The following is a 15,703-nucleotide window of genomic DNA, read 5'->3' on the forward strand; positions in this document are numbered from 1 at the left end:
GGAACCACCCACCGGACAGACCGGAATCACCTTTCGGGCATGCCGGAACCACCTGTCAGATGTGCCAGAAACACGTGCCGGAGACGCCGGAAGCACCTGCCAAGCACGTTGGAACCACCTGCTCAACTCGCCTGAACCACCTGCCGGACATGCCAAAATCACCTGCCGACTATGCCAGAACCACTTGGCGAACACTCCGGAATCACCTGCCGGGCATGCAGGAACCACATCTCAGACATGCCAGAACCCCGTGCCAATGACCCCGGAAGCACCAGCCGAGCACGCCGGAACCACCTGCTCAACTCGCCTGAACCACCTGCCGGACACGCCAAAATCACCTGCCCGCTACACCAGCACCACTTCGGGGACAAGCCGGAATCACGTGAGGGGCATGCCGGCACAGCCTCTCAGACTGAACCTCGTGCCGGACACCACAGAACCACCTGCCGGACAGACCGGAACCACCTGCCGGACACGCCGGAACCACCGGCTCGACCCGCCGGAACGACCGCTGGACATGCAAAATCACCTGCCGGCTACGCCGGAAACACTTGGCGAACACTCCGGAATCACCTGCCGGGCATGCCGGAACCACCTCTCAGATATGCCAGAACCACGTGCCAATGACCCTGGAAGCACCTGCCGAGCACACCGGAACCACCTGCTCGACTCGCCAGAACCACCTGCCGGACACGCAAAAATCACCTGCCGGCTACGCCACAACCAGTTGGGGAACACTTCGGAATCACCTGCCGGGCTTGCTGGAACCACCTGCCGGTCATGCCAAAATCACCTGCCAACTACGCCAGTACCACTTGGCGGACACTGTGGAAACACCTGTCGGGCCGGCCGGAACCACATCTCAGACGTGCCAGAACCATGTGCATGAGATGCAGGATCCACACCCCGAATAGTCGGAAAACACCTGCCAGACCCGTCTGAACAACCTGCCGAGCACGCCGGAGCCACCTGCTCGACTCGCCGGAACCACCTAACTGACATGCCAAAATCACCAGCCGGGTATGCCAGAACCACTTGGCGGACACTCCTGAATCATCTGCCGGACATGCCGGAACCAGCTCTCAGACACACCAGAACCACGTGTCGGAGACGCCGGAAGCACCTGCCGAGCATGCCGGAGCCACCTGCTCGACTCGCCAGAAACACCTGCCGGACACGCCAATATCACCTGCCGGGTACGCCAGAACCACCTGGCGGACACTCCGAAATCACCTGTCGCGCATGCCGGAACCATCTCTCAGACGTGCCGGAAGCACGTGCCGGACACGCCGGAATCACCTAGCGGACAGACCGGAACCACCTGCCGAGCACGCCAGAGCCACCTGTTCGACTGGCTGGAACCACCTGCCGGACAGGCCAATATTAACTGCTGGCTATCCCAAAACCACCTGGGGGACAGTCCGGGATCACCTGCCAGCCATGGCGGAACCACCTCTCACACGTACCAGAACCACCTGCCGGAGAAGCTGGAAACACGTCCTGGACAGTCTGGAACCACCTGCCGACCAAGCCTGAACCACCTGCCAAGCACAACGGAACAACCTGCCAGACACGCCAAAATCACCTGCGTGTTATGCCAGAACCACTTGGAGGACTCTCTGGGATGACCTGCCGGGCATGCCGGAACCACCTCTCAGACGTGCCAGAACCATGTGGCGGACAGTCCGGAATCACCTGTTGGGCATGCGCAACCACCTCTGAGACGTACCAGAACCACATGCCGTGCAGGCTGGAACCACCTACCGGACAGACCGGAATCACCTTTCGGGCATGCCGGAACCACCTGTCAGATGTGCCAGAAACACGTGCCGGAGACGCCGGAAGCACCTGCCAAGCACGTTGGAACCACCTGCTCAACTCGCCTGAACCACCTGCCGGACATGCCAAAATCACCTGCCGACTATGCCAGAACCACTTGGCGAACACTCTGGAATCACTTGCCGGGCATGCAGGAACCACCTCTCAGACATGCCAGAACCCCGTGCCAATGACCCCGGAAGCACCAGCCGAGCACGCCGGAACCACCTGCTCAACTCGCCTGAACCACATGCCGGATACGCCAAAATCACCTGCCCGCTACACCAGCACCACTTCGGGGACAAGCCGGAATCACGTGAGGGGCATGCCTGCACAGCCTCTCAGACTGAACCTCGTGCCGGACACCACAGAACCACCTGCCGGACAGACCGGAACCACCTGCCGGTCACGCCGGAACCACCGGCTCGACCCGCCGGAACGACCGCTGGACATGCAAAATCACCTGCCGGCTACGCCGGAAACACTTGGCGAACACTCCGGAATCACCTGCCGGGCATGCCGGAACCACCTCTCAGATATGCCAGAACCACGTGCCAATGACCCCGGAAGCACCTGCCGAGCACGCCGGAACCACCTGCTCGACTCGCCAGAACCACCTGCCGGACACGCAAAAATCACCTGCCGGCTACGCCACAACCAGTTGGGGAACACTTCGGAATCACCTGCCGGGCTTGCTGGAACCACCTGCCGGTCATGCCAAAATCACCTGCCAACTACGCCAGTACCACTTGGCGGACACTGTGGAAACACCTGTCGGGCCGGCAGGAACCACATCTCACACGTGCCAGAACCATGTGCATGAGATGCTGGAACCACACCCCGAACAGACGGAAAACACCTGCCAGACCCGTCTGAACAACCTGCCGAGCACGCCGGAGCCACCTGCTCGACTCGCCGGAACCACCTACCTGACATGCCCAAATCACCAGCCGGGTATGCCAGAACCACTTGGCGGACACTCCGGAATCATCTGCCGGACATGCCGGAACCAGCTCTCAGACACACCAGAACCACGTGCCGGAGACGCCGGAAGCACCTGCCGAGCATGCCGGAGCCACCTGCTCGACTCGCCAGAAACACCTGCCGGACACGCCAAAATCACCTGCCGGGTACGCCAGAACCACCTGGCGGACACTCCGAAATCACCTGCCGCGCATGCTGGAACCACCTCTCAGACGTGCCGGAAGCACGTGCCGGACACGCCGGAAACACCTAGCGGACAGACCGGAACCACCTGCCGAGCACGCCGGAGCCACCTGTTCGACTGGCTGGAACCACCTGCCGGACAGGCCAATATTAACTGCTGGCTATGCCAGAACCACCTGGGGGACAGTCCGGGATCACCTGCCAGCCATGGCGGAACCACCTCTCACACGTACCAGAACCACCTGCCGGAGAAGCTGGAAACACGTCCTGGACAGTCTGGAACCACCTGCCGGCCAAGCCTGAACCACCTGCCAAGCACAACGGAACAACCTGCCAGACACGCCAAAATCACCTGCGTGTTATGCCAGAACCACTTGGAGGACTCTCTGGGATGACCTGCCGGGCATGCCGGAACCACCTCTCAGACGTGCCAGAACCATGTGGCGGACAGTCCGGAATCACCTGTTGGGCATGCGCAACCACCTCTGAGACGTACCAGAACCACATGCCGTGCAGGCTGGAACCACCTACCGGACAGACCGGAATCACCTTTCGGGCATGCCGGAACCACTTGTCAGATGTGCCAGAAACACGTGCCGGAGACGCCGGAAGCACCTGCCAAGCACGTTGGAACCACCTGCTCAACTCGCCTGAACCACCTGTCGGACACGCCAAAATCACATGCCCGCTACACCAGCACCACTTCGGGGACAAGCCGGAATCACGTGAGGGGCATGCCGGCACAGCCTCTCAGACTGAACCTCGTGCCAGACACCACAGAACCACCTGCCGGACAGACCGGAACCACCTGCCGGACACGCCGGAACCACCGGCTCGACCCGCCGGAACGACCGCTGGACATGCAAAATCACCTGCCGGCTACGCCGGAAACACTTGCCGAACACTCCGGAATCACCTGCCGGGCATGCCGGAACCACCTCTCAGATATGCCAGAACCACGTGCCAATGACCCCGGAAGCACCTGCCGAGCACGCCGGAAGCACCTGCTCGACTCGCCAGAACCACCTGCCGGACACGCAAAAATCACCTGCCGGCTACGCCACAACCAGTTGGGGAACACTTCGGAATCACCTGCCGGGCTTGCTGGAACCACCTGCCGGTCATGCCAAAATCACCTGCCAACTACGCCAGTACCACTTGGCGGACACTGTGGAAACACCTGTCGGGCCGGCCGGAACCACATCTCACACGTGCCAGAACCATGTGCATGAGATGCTGGAACCACACCCCGAACAGACGGAAAACACCTGCCAGACCCGTCTGAACAACCTGCCGAGCACGCCGGAGCCACCTGCTCGACTCGCCGGAACCACCTACCTGACATGCCCAAATCACCAGCCGGGTATGCCAGAACCACTTGGCGGACACTCCGGAATCATCTGCCGGACATGCCGGAACCAGCTCTCAGACACACCAGAACCACGTGCCGGAGACGCCGGAAGCACCTGCCGAGCATGCCGGAGCCACCTGCTCGACTCGCCAGAAACACCTGCCGGACACGCCAAAATCACCTGCCGGGTACGCCAGAACCACCTGGCGGACACTCCGAAATCACCTGCCGCGCATGCCGGAACCACCTCTCAGACGTGCCGGAAGCACGTGCCGGACACGCCGGAAACACCTAGCGGACAGACCGGAACCACCTGCCGAGCACGCCGGAGCCACCAGTTCGACTGGCTGGAAGCACATGCCGGACAGGCCAATATTAACTGCTGGCTATGCCAGAACCACCTGGGGGACAGTCTGGGATCACCTGCCAGCCATGGCGGAACCACCTCTCACACGTACCAGAACCACCTGCCGGAGAAGCTGGAAACACGTCCTGGACAGTCTGGAACCACCTGCCGGCCAAGCCTGAACCACCTGCCAAGCACAACGGAACAACCTGCCAGACACGCCAAAATCACCTGCGTGTTATGCCAGAACCACTTGGAGGACTCTCTGGGATGACCTGCCGGGCATGCCGGAACCACCTCTCAGACGTGCCAGAACCATGTGGCGGACAGTCCGGAATCACCTGTTGGGCATGCGCAACCACCTCTGAGCCGTACCAGAACCACATGCCGTGCAGACTGGAACCACCTACCGGACAGACCGGAATCACCTTTCGGGCATGCCGGAACCACCTGTCAGATGTGCCAGAAACACGTGCCGGAGACGCCGGAAGCACCGGCCAAGCACGTTGGAACCACCTGCTCAACTCGCCTGAACCACCTGCCGGACATGCCAAAATCACCTGCCGACTATGCCAGAACCACTGGGCGAACACTCCGGAATCACTTGCCGGGCATGCAGGAACCACATCTCAGACATGCCAGAACCCCGTGCCAATGACCCCAGAAGCACCAGCCGAGCACGCCGGAACCACCTGCTCAACTCGCCTGAACCACCTGCCGGACACGCCAAAATCACCTGCCCGCTACACCAGCACCACTTCGGGGACAAGCCGGAATCACGTGAGGGGCATGCCTGCACAGCCTCTCAGACTGAACCTCGTGCCGGACACCACAGAACCACCTGCCGGACAGACCGGAACAACCTGCCGGACACGCCGGAACCACCGGCTCGACCCGCCGGAACGACCGCTGGACATGCAAAATCACCTGCCGGCTACGCCGGAAACACTTGGCGAACACTCCGGAATCACCTGCCGGACATGCCGGAACCACCTCTCAGATATGCCAGAACCACGTGCCAATGACCCCGGAAGCACCTGCCGAGCACGCCGGAACCACCTGCTCGACTCGCCAGAACCACCTGCCGGACACGCAAAAATCACCTGCCGGCTACGCCACAACCAGTTGGGGAACACTTCGGAATCACCTGCCGGGCTTGCTGGAACCACCTGCCGGTCATGCCAAAATCACCTGCCAACTACGCCAGTACCACTTGGCGGACACTTTGGAAACACCTGTCGGGCCGGCCGGAACCACATCTCACACGTGCCAGAACCATGTGCATGAGATGCTGGAACCACACCCCGAACAGACGGAAAACACCTGCCAGACCCGTCTGAACAACCTGCCGAGCACGCCGGAGCCACCTGCTCGACTCGCCGGAACCACCTACCTGACATGCCCAAATCACCAGCCGGGTATGCCAGAACCACTTGGCGGACACTCCGGAATCATCTGCCGGACATGCCGGAACCAGCTCTCAGACACACCAGAACCACGTGCCGGAGACGCCGGAAGCACCGGCCAAGCACGTTGGAACCACCTGCTCAACTCGCCTGAACCACCTGCCGGACATGCCAAAATCCCCTGCCGACTATGCCAGAACCACTTGGCGAACACTCCGGAATCACTTGCCGGGCATGCAGGAACCACCTCTCAGATATGCCAGAACCCCGTGCCAATGACCCCGGAAGCACAAGCCGAGCACGCCGGAACCACCAGCTCAACTCGCCTGAACCACCTGCCGGACACGCCAAAATCACCTGCCGGGTACGCCAGAACCACCTGGCGGACACTCCGAAACCACCTGTCGCGCATGCCGGAACCACATCTCAGACGTCCCGGAAGCACGTGTCGGACACGCCGGAATCACGTACTGGACAGACCGGAACCACCTGCCGAGCACGCCGGAGCCACCTGCTCGACTCGCCAGAAACACCTGCCGGACACGCCAAAATCACCTGTCGGGTACGCCAGAACCACCTGGGGGACGGTCCGGAATCACCTGCCAGCCATGGCGGAACCACCTCTTAGACGTACCAAAACCACCTGCCAGAGAAGCTGGAAACTCGTCCTGGACAGTCTGGAACCACCTGCCGGCCAAGCCTGAACCGCCTGCCAAGCACAGCGGAACAGCCTGCCAGACACGCCAAAATCACCTGCGTGTTATGCCAGAACCACTTGGAGGACTCTCTGGGATGACCTGCCGGTCATGCCGGAACCACCTCTCAGATGTGCCAGAATCATGTGGCGGACAGTCCGGAATCACCTGTTGGGCATGCGCAACCAACTCTGAGACGTACCAGAACCACGTGCCGTGCAGGCTGGAACCTCCTACCGGACAGAATGGAATCACCTTTCGGGCCTCCCGGAACCACCTGTCAGATGTGCCAGAAACACGTGCCGGAGACGCCGGAAGCACCTGCCGAGCACGTCGCAACCACCTGCTCAACTCGCCTGAACCACCTGCCGGACACGCCAAAATCACCTGCCCGCTACACCAGCACCACTTCGGGGACAAGCCGGAATCACGTGAGTGGCATGCCGGCACAGCCTCTCAGACTGAACCTTGTGCCGGACACCACAGAACCACCTGCCGGACAGACCGGAACCACCTGCCGGACACGCCGGAACCACCGGCTCGACCCGCCGGAACGACCGCTGGACATGCAAAATCACCTGCCGGCTACGCCGGAAACACTTGGCGAACACTCCGGAATCACCTGCCGGGCATGCCGCAACCACCTCTCAGATATGCCAGAACCACGTGCCAATGACCCCAGAAGCACGCCGGAACCACCTGCTCGACTCGCCAGAACCACCTGCCGGACACGCAAAAATCACCTGCCGGCTACGCCACAACCAGTTGGTGAACACTTTGGAATCACCTGCCAGGCTTGCTGGAACCACATGCCAGTCATGCCAAAATCACCTGCCACTACGCCAGAACCGCTTGGCGGACACTGCCGAAACACCTGTAGGGCCGGCTGGAACCACATGTCAGACGTGCCAGAAACGTGTTCATGAGATGCTGGAACCACACCCCGAACAGACGGATACCACCTGCCAGAACCGCCTGAACCACCTGCTGAGCACGCCGGAACCACCTGCTCGACTCACCGGTACCACCTACCTGACATGCGCAAATCACCAGCAGGGTATGCCAGAACCACTTGGCGGACACTCCGGAATCATCTGCCGGACATGCCGGAACCAGCTCTCAGACACACCAGAACCACGTGCCGGAGACGCCGGAAGCACCTGCCGAGCATGCCGGAGCCACCTGCTCAACTCGCCAGAAACACCTGCCGGACACGCCAAAATCAACTGCCGGGTACGCCAGAACCACCTGGCGGACACTCCGAAATCACCTGTCGCGCATGCCGGAACCACCTCTCAGACGTGCCGGAAGCACGTGCCGGACACGCCGGAATCACCTACCGGACAGACCGGAACCACCTGCCGAGCACGCCGGAGCCACCTGTTGGACTCGCTGGAACCACCTGCCGGACAGGCCAATATCAACTGCTGGCTATGCCAGAACCACGTGGGGGACGGTCCGGAATCGCCTGCCAGCCATGGCGGAACCACCTCTCAGACGTACCAGAACCACCTGCCGGAGAAGCTGGAAACACGTCCTGGACAGTCTGGAACCACCTGCCGGCCAAGCCTGAACCACCTGCCAAGCACAACGGAACAACCTGCCAGACACGCCAAAATCACCTGTGTTTTATGCCAGAACCACTTGGAGGACTCTCTGGGATGACCTGCCGGGCATGCCGGAACCACTTCTCAGACGTGCCAGAACCATGTGGCGGACAGTCCGGAATCACCTGTTGGGCATGCGCAACCACCTCTGAGACGTACCAGAACCTCATGCCGTGCAGGCTGGAACCACCTACCGGACAGACCGGAATCACCTTTCGGGCATGCCGGAACCACCTGTCAGATGTGCCAGAAACACGTGCCGGAGACGCCGGAAGCACCTGCCGAGCACGTCGCAACCACCTGCTCAACTCGCCTGAACCACCTGCCGGACATGCCAAAATCACCTGCCGACTATGCCACAACAACTTGGCGAACACTCCGGAATCACTTGCCGGGCATGCAGGAACCACCTCTCAGACATGCCAGAACCCCGTGCCAATGACCCCGGAAGCACCAGCCGAGCACGCCGGAACCACCTGCTCGACTCGCCAGAACCACCTGCCGATCACGCAAAAATCACCTGCCGGCTACGCCACAACCAGTTGGTGAACACTTTGGAATCACCTGCCAGGCTTGCTGGAACCACCTGGCAGTCATGCCAAAATCACCTGCCAACTACGCCAGAACCGCTTGGCGGACACTGCGGAAACACCTGTCGGGCCGGCTGGAACCACATCTCAGACGTGCCAGAAACGTGTTCATGAGATGCTGGAACCACACCCCGAACAGACGGATACCACCTGCCAGAACCGCCTGAACCACCTGCTGAGCACGCCGGAACCACCTGCTCTACTCACCGGTACCACCTCCCTGACACACCAAAATGACCTGCTGGGTATGCCAGAACCACTTGGTGGACACTCCGGAATCATCTGCCGGACATCCGGAAGCAGCTCTCAGACACACCAGAACCACGTGCCGGAGACGCCGGAAGCACCTGCCGAGCATGCCGGAGCCACCTGCTCGACTCGCCAGAAACACCTGCCGGACACGCCAAAATCACCTGCCGGGTATGCCAGAATCACCTGGCGGACACTACGGAATCACCTGCCGCGCATGCCGGAACCACCTCTCAGACGTGCCGGAAGCACGTGCCAGACACGCCGGAAACACCTACCGGACAAACCGGAACCACCTGCCAAGAACGCCGGAGCCACCTGTTCGACTCGCTGGAACCACCTGCCGGACAGGCCAATATCAACTGCTGGCTATACCAGAACCACCTGGGGGACAGTCCGGAATCACCTGCCAGCCATGGCGGAACAACCTCTCAGACGTACCAGAACCACCTGCCGGAGAAGCTGGAAACACGTCCTGGACAGACTGGAACCACGTGACGGCCATGCCTGAACCACCTGCCGAGCACGGCAGAACCACCTGCCGGACACGCCAAAATCACCTGCGGGCTACACCAGAACCACTTGGACGACTCTCCGAAATGACCTGCCGGGCATGTTGGAACCACCTCTCAGACGTGCCAGAAGCACATGGCGAACAGTCCGGAATCACCTGTTGGGCATACGCAACCACCTCTGAGACGTACCAGAACCACGTGCCGTGCACGCCGGAACCACCTGCTCAACTCGCCTGAACCACCTGCCGGACACGCCAAAATCACCTGCCCGCTACACCAGCACCACTTCGGGGACAAGCCGGAATCACGTGAGGGGCATGCCGGCACAGCCTCTCAGACTGAACCTCGTGCCGGACACCACAGAACCACCTGCCGGACAGACCGGAACCACCTGCCAGACACGCCGGAACCACCGGCTCTACCCGCCGGAACGACCGCTGGACATGCAAAATCACCTGCCGGCTACGCCGGAAACACTTGGCGAACACTCCGGAATCACCTGCCGGGCATGCCGCAACCACCTCTCAGATATGCCAGAACCACGTGCCAATGACCCCAGAAGCACGCCGGAACCACCTGCTCGACTAGCCAGAACCACCTGCCGGACACGCAAAAATCACCTGCCGGCTACGCCACAACCAGTTGGGGAACACTTCGGAATCACCTGCCGGGCTTGCTGGAACCACCTGCCGGTCATGCCAAAATCACCTGCCAACTACGCCAGTACCACTTGGCGGACACTGTGGAAACACCTGTCGGGCCGGCAGGAACCACATCTCACACGTGCCAGAACCATGTGCATGAGATGCTGGAACCACACCCCGAACAGACGGAAAACACCTGCCAGACCCGTCTGAACAACCTGCCGAGCACGCCGGAGCCACCTGCTCGACTCGCCGGAACCACCTACCTGACATGCCCAAATCACCAGCCGGGTATGCCAGAACCACTTGGCGGACACTCCGGAATCATCTGCCGGACATGCCGGAACCACCTCTCAGACCTGGCAGAACCATGTGGCGGACAGTCCGGAATCACCTGTTGGGCATGCGCAACCACCTCTGAGACGTACCAGAACCACATGCCGTGCAGGCTGGAACCACCTACCGGGCAGACCGGAATCACCTTTCGGGCATGCCGGAACCGCCTGTCAGATGTGCCAGAAACACGTGCCGGAGACGCCGGAAGCACCTGCCAATCACGTTGGAACCACCTGCTCAACTCGCCTGAACCACATGCCAGTCATGCCAAAATCACCTGCCACTACGCCAGAACCGCTTGGCGGACACTGCCGAAACACCTGTCGGGCCGGCTGGAACCACATGTCAGACGTGCCAGAAACGTGTTCATGAGATGCTGGAACCACACCCCGAACAGACGGATACCACCTGCCAGAACCGCCTGAACCACCTGCTGAGCACGCCGGAACCACCTGCTCGACTCACCGGTACCACCTACCTGACATGCGCAAATCACCAGCCGGGTATGCCAGAAGCACTTGGCGGACACTCCGGAATCATCTGCCGGACATGCCGGAACCAGCTCTCAGACACACCAGAACCACGTGCCGGAGACGCCGGAAGCACCTGCCGAGCATGCCGGAGCCACCTGCTCGACTCGCCAGAAACACCTGCCGGACACGCCAAAATCACCTGCCGGGTATGCCAGAACCACCTGGCGGACACTCCGAAATCACCTGTCGCGCATGCCGGAACCACCTCTCAGACGTGCCGGAAGCACGTGCCGGACACGCCGGAATCACCTACCGGACAGACCGGAACCACCTGCCGAGCACGCCGGAGCCACCTGTTCGACTCGCTGGAACCACCTGCCGGACAGGCGAATATCAACTGCTGGCTATGCCAGAACCACCTGGGGGACGGTCCGGAATCACCTGCCAGCCATGGCGGAACCACCTCTCAGACGTACCAGAACCACCTGCCGGAGAAGCTGGAAACACGTCCTCGACAGTCTGGAACCCCCTGCCGGCCAAGCCTGAACCACCTGCCAAGCACAACGGAACAACCTGCCGGACACGCCAAAATCACCTGCATGTTATGCCAGAACCACTTGGAGGACTCTCTGGGATGACCTGCCGGGCATGCCGGAACCACCTCTCAGACGTGCCAGAACCATGTGGCGGACAGTCCGGAATCACCTGTTGGGCATGCGCAACCACCTCTGAGACGTACCAGAACCACATGCCGTGCAGGCTGGAACCACCTGCCAGACAGACCGGAATCACCTTTTGGGCATGCGGGAACCACCTGTCAGATGTGCCAGAAACACGTGCCGGAGACGCTGGAAGCACCTGCCAAGCACGTTGGAACCACCTGCTCAACTCGCCTGAACCACCTGCCGGACATGCCAAAATCACCTGCCGACTATGCCAGAACCACTTGGCGAACACTCCGGAATCACTTGCCGGGCATGCAGGAACCACCTCTCAGACATGCCAGAACCCCGTGCCAATGACCCCGGAAGCACCAGCCGAGCACGCCGGAACCACATTCTCGACTCGCCAGAACCACCTGCCGATCACGCAAAAATCACCTGCCGGCTACGCCACAACCAGTTGGTGAACACTTTGGAATCACCTGCCAGGCTTGCTGGAACCACCTGCCAGTCATGCCAAAATCACCTGCCAACTACGCCAGAACCGCTTGGCGGACACTGCGGAAACACCTGTCGGGCCGGCTGGAACCACATCTCAGACGTGCCAGAAACGTGTTCATGAGATGCTGGAACCACACCCCGAACAGACGGATACCACCTGCCAGAACCGCCTGAACCACCTGCTGAGCACGCCGGAACCACCTGCTCGACTCACCGGTACCACCTCCCTGACACGCCAAAATGACCTGCTGGGTATGCCAGAACCACTTGGCGGACACTCCGGAATCATCTGCCGGACATGCCGGAACCAGCTCTCAGACACACCAGAACCAAGTGCCGGAGACGCCGGAAGCACCTGCCGAGCATGCCGGAGCCACCTGCTCGACTCGCCAGAAACACCTGCCGGACACGCCAAAATCACCTGCCGGGTACGCCAGAACCACCTGGCGGAAACTCCGGAATCGCCTGCCGCGCCTGCCGGAACCACCTCTCAGACGTGCCGGAAGCACGTGCCAGACACGCCGGAAACACCTAACGGACAGACCGGAACCACCTGCCAAGAACGCCGGAGCCACCTGTTCGACTCGCTGGAACCACCTGCCGGACAGGACAATATCAACTGCTGGCTATGCCAGAACCACCTGGGGGACAGTCCTGGATCACCTGCCAGCCATGGCGGAACCACCTCTCAGACGTACCAGAACCACCTGCCGGAGAAGCTGGAAACACGTCCTGGACAGACTGGAACCACGTGACGGCCATGCCTGAACCACCTGCCGAGCACGGCGGAACCACCTGCCGGACACGCCAAAATCACCTGCGGGCTACGCCAGAACCACTTGGACGACTCTCCGAAATGACCTGCCGGGCATGTTGGAACCACCTCTCAGACGTGCCAGAAGCACGTGGCGGACAGTCCGGAATCACCTGTTGGGCATACGCAACCACCTCTGACACGTACCAGAACCACGTGCCGGGCACGCCGGAACCACCTACCGGACAGACCGGAATCAACTCTTGGGCATGCCGGAACCACCAGTCAGATGTGCCAGAAACACGTGCCGGAGACGCCGGAAGCACCTGCCGAGCACGTCGCAACCACCTGCTCAACTCGCCTGAACCACCTGCCGGACACGCCAAAATCACCTGCCCGCTACACCAGCACCACTTTGGGGACAAGCCGGAATCACGTGAGGGGCATGCCGGCACAGCCTCTCAGACTGAACCTCGTGCCGGCACAACAGAACCACCTGCCGGACAGACCGGAACCACCTGCCGGACACGCCGGAACCACCGGCTCGACCTGCCGGAACGACCGCTGGACATGCAAAATCACCTGCCGGCTACGCCAGAAAAACTTGCCGAACACTCCGGAATCACCTGCCGGGCATGCCGGAACCACCTCTCAGATATGCAAGAACCACGTGCCAATGACAAGGGAAGCACCTGCCGAGCACGCCGGAACCACCTGCTTGACTCACCAGAACCACCTGCCGGACACGCAAAAATCACCTGCCGGCTACGCCACAAGCAGTTGGGGAACACTTCGGAATCACTGCCGGGCTTGCTGGAACCACCTGCCGGTCATGCCAAAATCACCTGCCAACTACGCCAGTACCACTTGGCGGACACTGTCGAAACACCTGTCGGGCCGGCCGGAACCACATCTCAGACGTGCCAGAACCATGTGCATGAGATGCTGGAACCACACCCCGAACAGACGGAAAACACCTGCCAGACCCGTCTGAACAACCTGCCGAGCACGCCGGAGCCACCTGCTCGACTCGCCGGAACCACCTAACTGACATGCCCAAATCACCAGCCGGGTATGCCAGAACCGCTTGGCGGACACTCCGGAATCATCTGCCAGACATGCCGGAACCAGCTCTCAGACACACCAGAACCACGTGCCGGAGACGCCGGAAGCACCTGCCGAGCATGCCGGAGCCACCTGCTCGACTCGCCAGAAACACCTGCCGGACACGCCAAAATCACCTGCCGGGTACGCCAGAACCACCTGGCGGACACTCCGAAATCACCTGTCGCGCATGCCGGAACCACCTCTCAGACGTGCCGGAAGCACGTGCCGGACACGTCGGAATCACCTACCGGACAGACCGGAACCACCTGCCGAGCACGCCGGAGCCACCTGTTCGACTCGCTGGAACCACCTGCCGGACAGGCCAATATCAACTGCTGGCTATGCCAGAACCACCTGGGGGATGGTCCGGAATCACCTGCCAGCCATGGCGGAACCACCTCTCAGACGTACCAGAACCACCTGCCGGAGAAGCTGGAAACACGTCCTCGACAGTCTGGAACCCCCTGCAGGCCAAGCCTGAACCACCTGCCAAGCACAACGGAACAACCTGCCAGACACGCCAAAATCACCTGCGTGTTATGCCAGAACCACTTGGAGGACTCTCTGGGATGACCTGCCGGGCATGCCGGAACCACCTCTCAGACGTGCCAGAACCATGTGGCGGACAGTCCGGAATCACCTTTTGGGCATGCGCAACCACCTCTGAGACGTACCAGAAGCACATGCCGTGCAGGCTGGAACCACCCACCGGACAGACCGGAATCACCTTTCGGGCATGCCGGAACCACCTGTCAGATGTGCCAGAAACACGTGCCGGAGACGCCGGAAGCACCTGCCAAGCACGTTGGAACCACCTGCTCAACTCGCCTGAACCACCTGCCGGACATGCCAAAATCACCTGCCGACTATGCCAGAACCACTTGGCGAACACTCCGGAATCACCTGCCGGGCATGCAGGAACCACCTCTCAGACATGCCAGAACCCCATGCCAATGACCCCGGAAGCACCAGCCGAGCACGCCGGAACCACCTGCTCGACTCGCCAGAACCACCTGCCGATCACGCAAAAATCACCTGCCGGCTACGCCACAACCAGTTGGTGAACACTTTGGAATCACCTGCCAGGCTTGCTGGAACCACCTGCCAGTCATGCCAAAATCACCTGCCAACTACGCCAGAACCGCTTGGCGGACACTGCGGAAACACCTGTCGGGCCGGCTGGAACCACATCTCAGACGTGCCAGAAACGTGTTCATGAGATGCTGGAACCACACCCCGAACAGACGGATACCACCTGCCAGAACCGCCTGAACCACCTGCTGAGCACGCCGGAACCACCTGCTCTACTCACCGGTACCACCTCCCTGACACGCCAAAATCACCTGCTGGGTATGCCAGAACAACTTGGCGGACACTCCGGAATCATCTGCCGGACATGCCGGAACCAGCTCTCAGACACACCAGAACCAAGTGCCGGAGACGCCCGAAGCACCTGCCGAGCATGCCGGAGCCACCTGCTCG

Source organism: Equus caballus, chromosome 27 (genome assembly GCF_041296265.1).
Source record: "Equus caballus isolate H_3958 breed thoroughbred chromosome 27, TB-T2T, whole genome shotgun sequence".
Classification (NCBI taxonomy): Eukaryota; Metazoa; Chordata; class Mammalia; order Perissodactyla; family Equidae; genus Equus; species Equus caballus.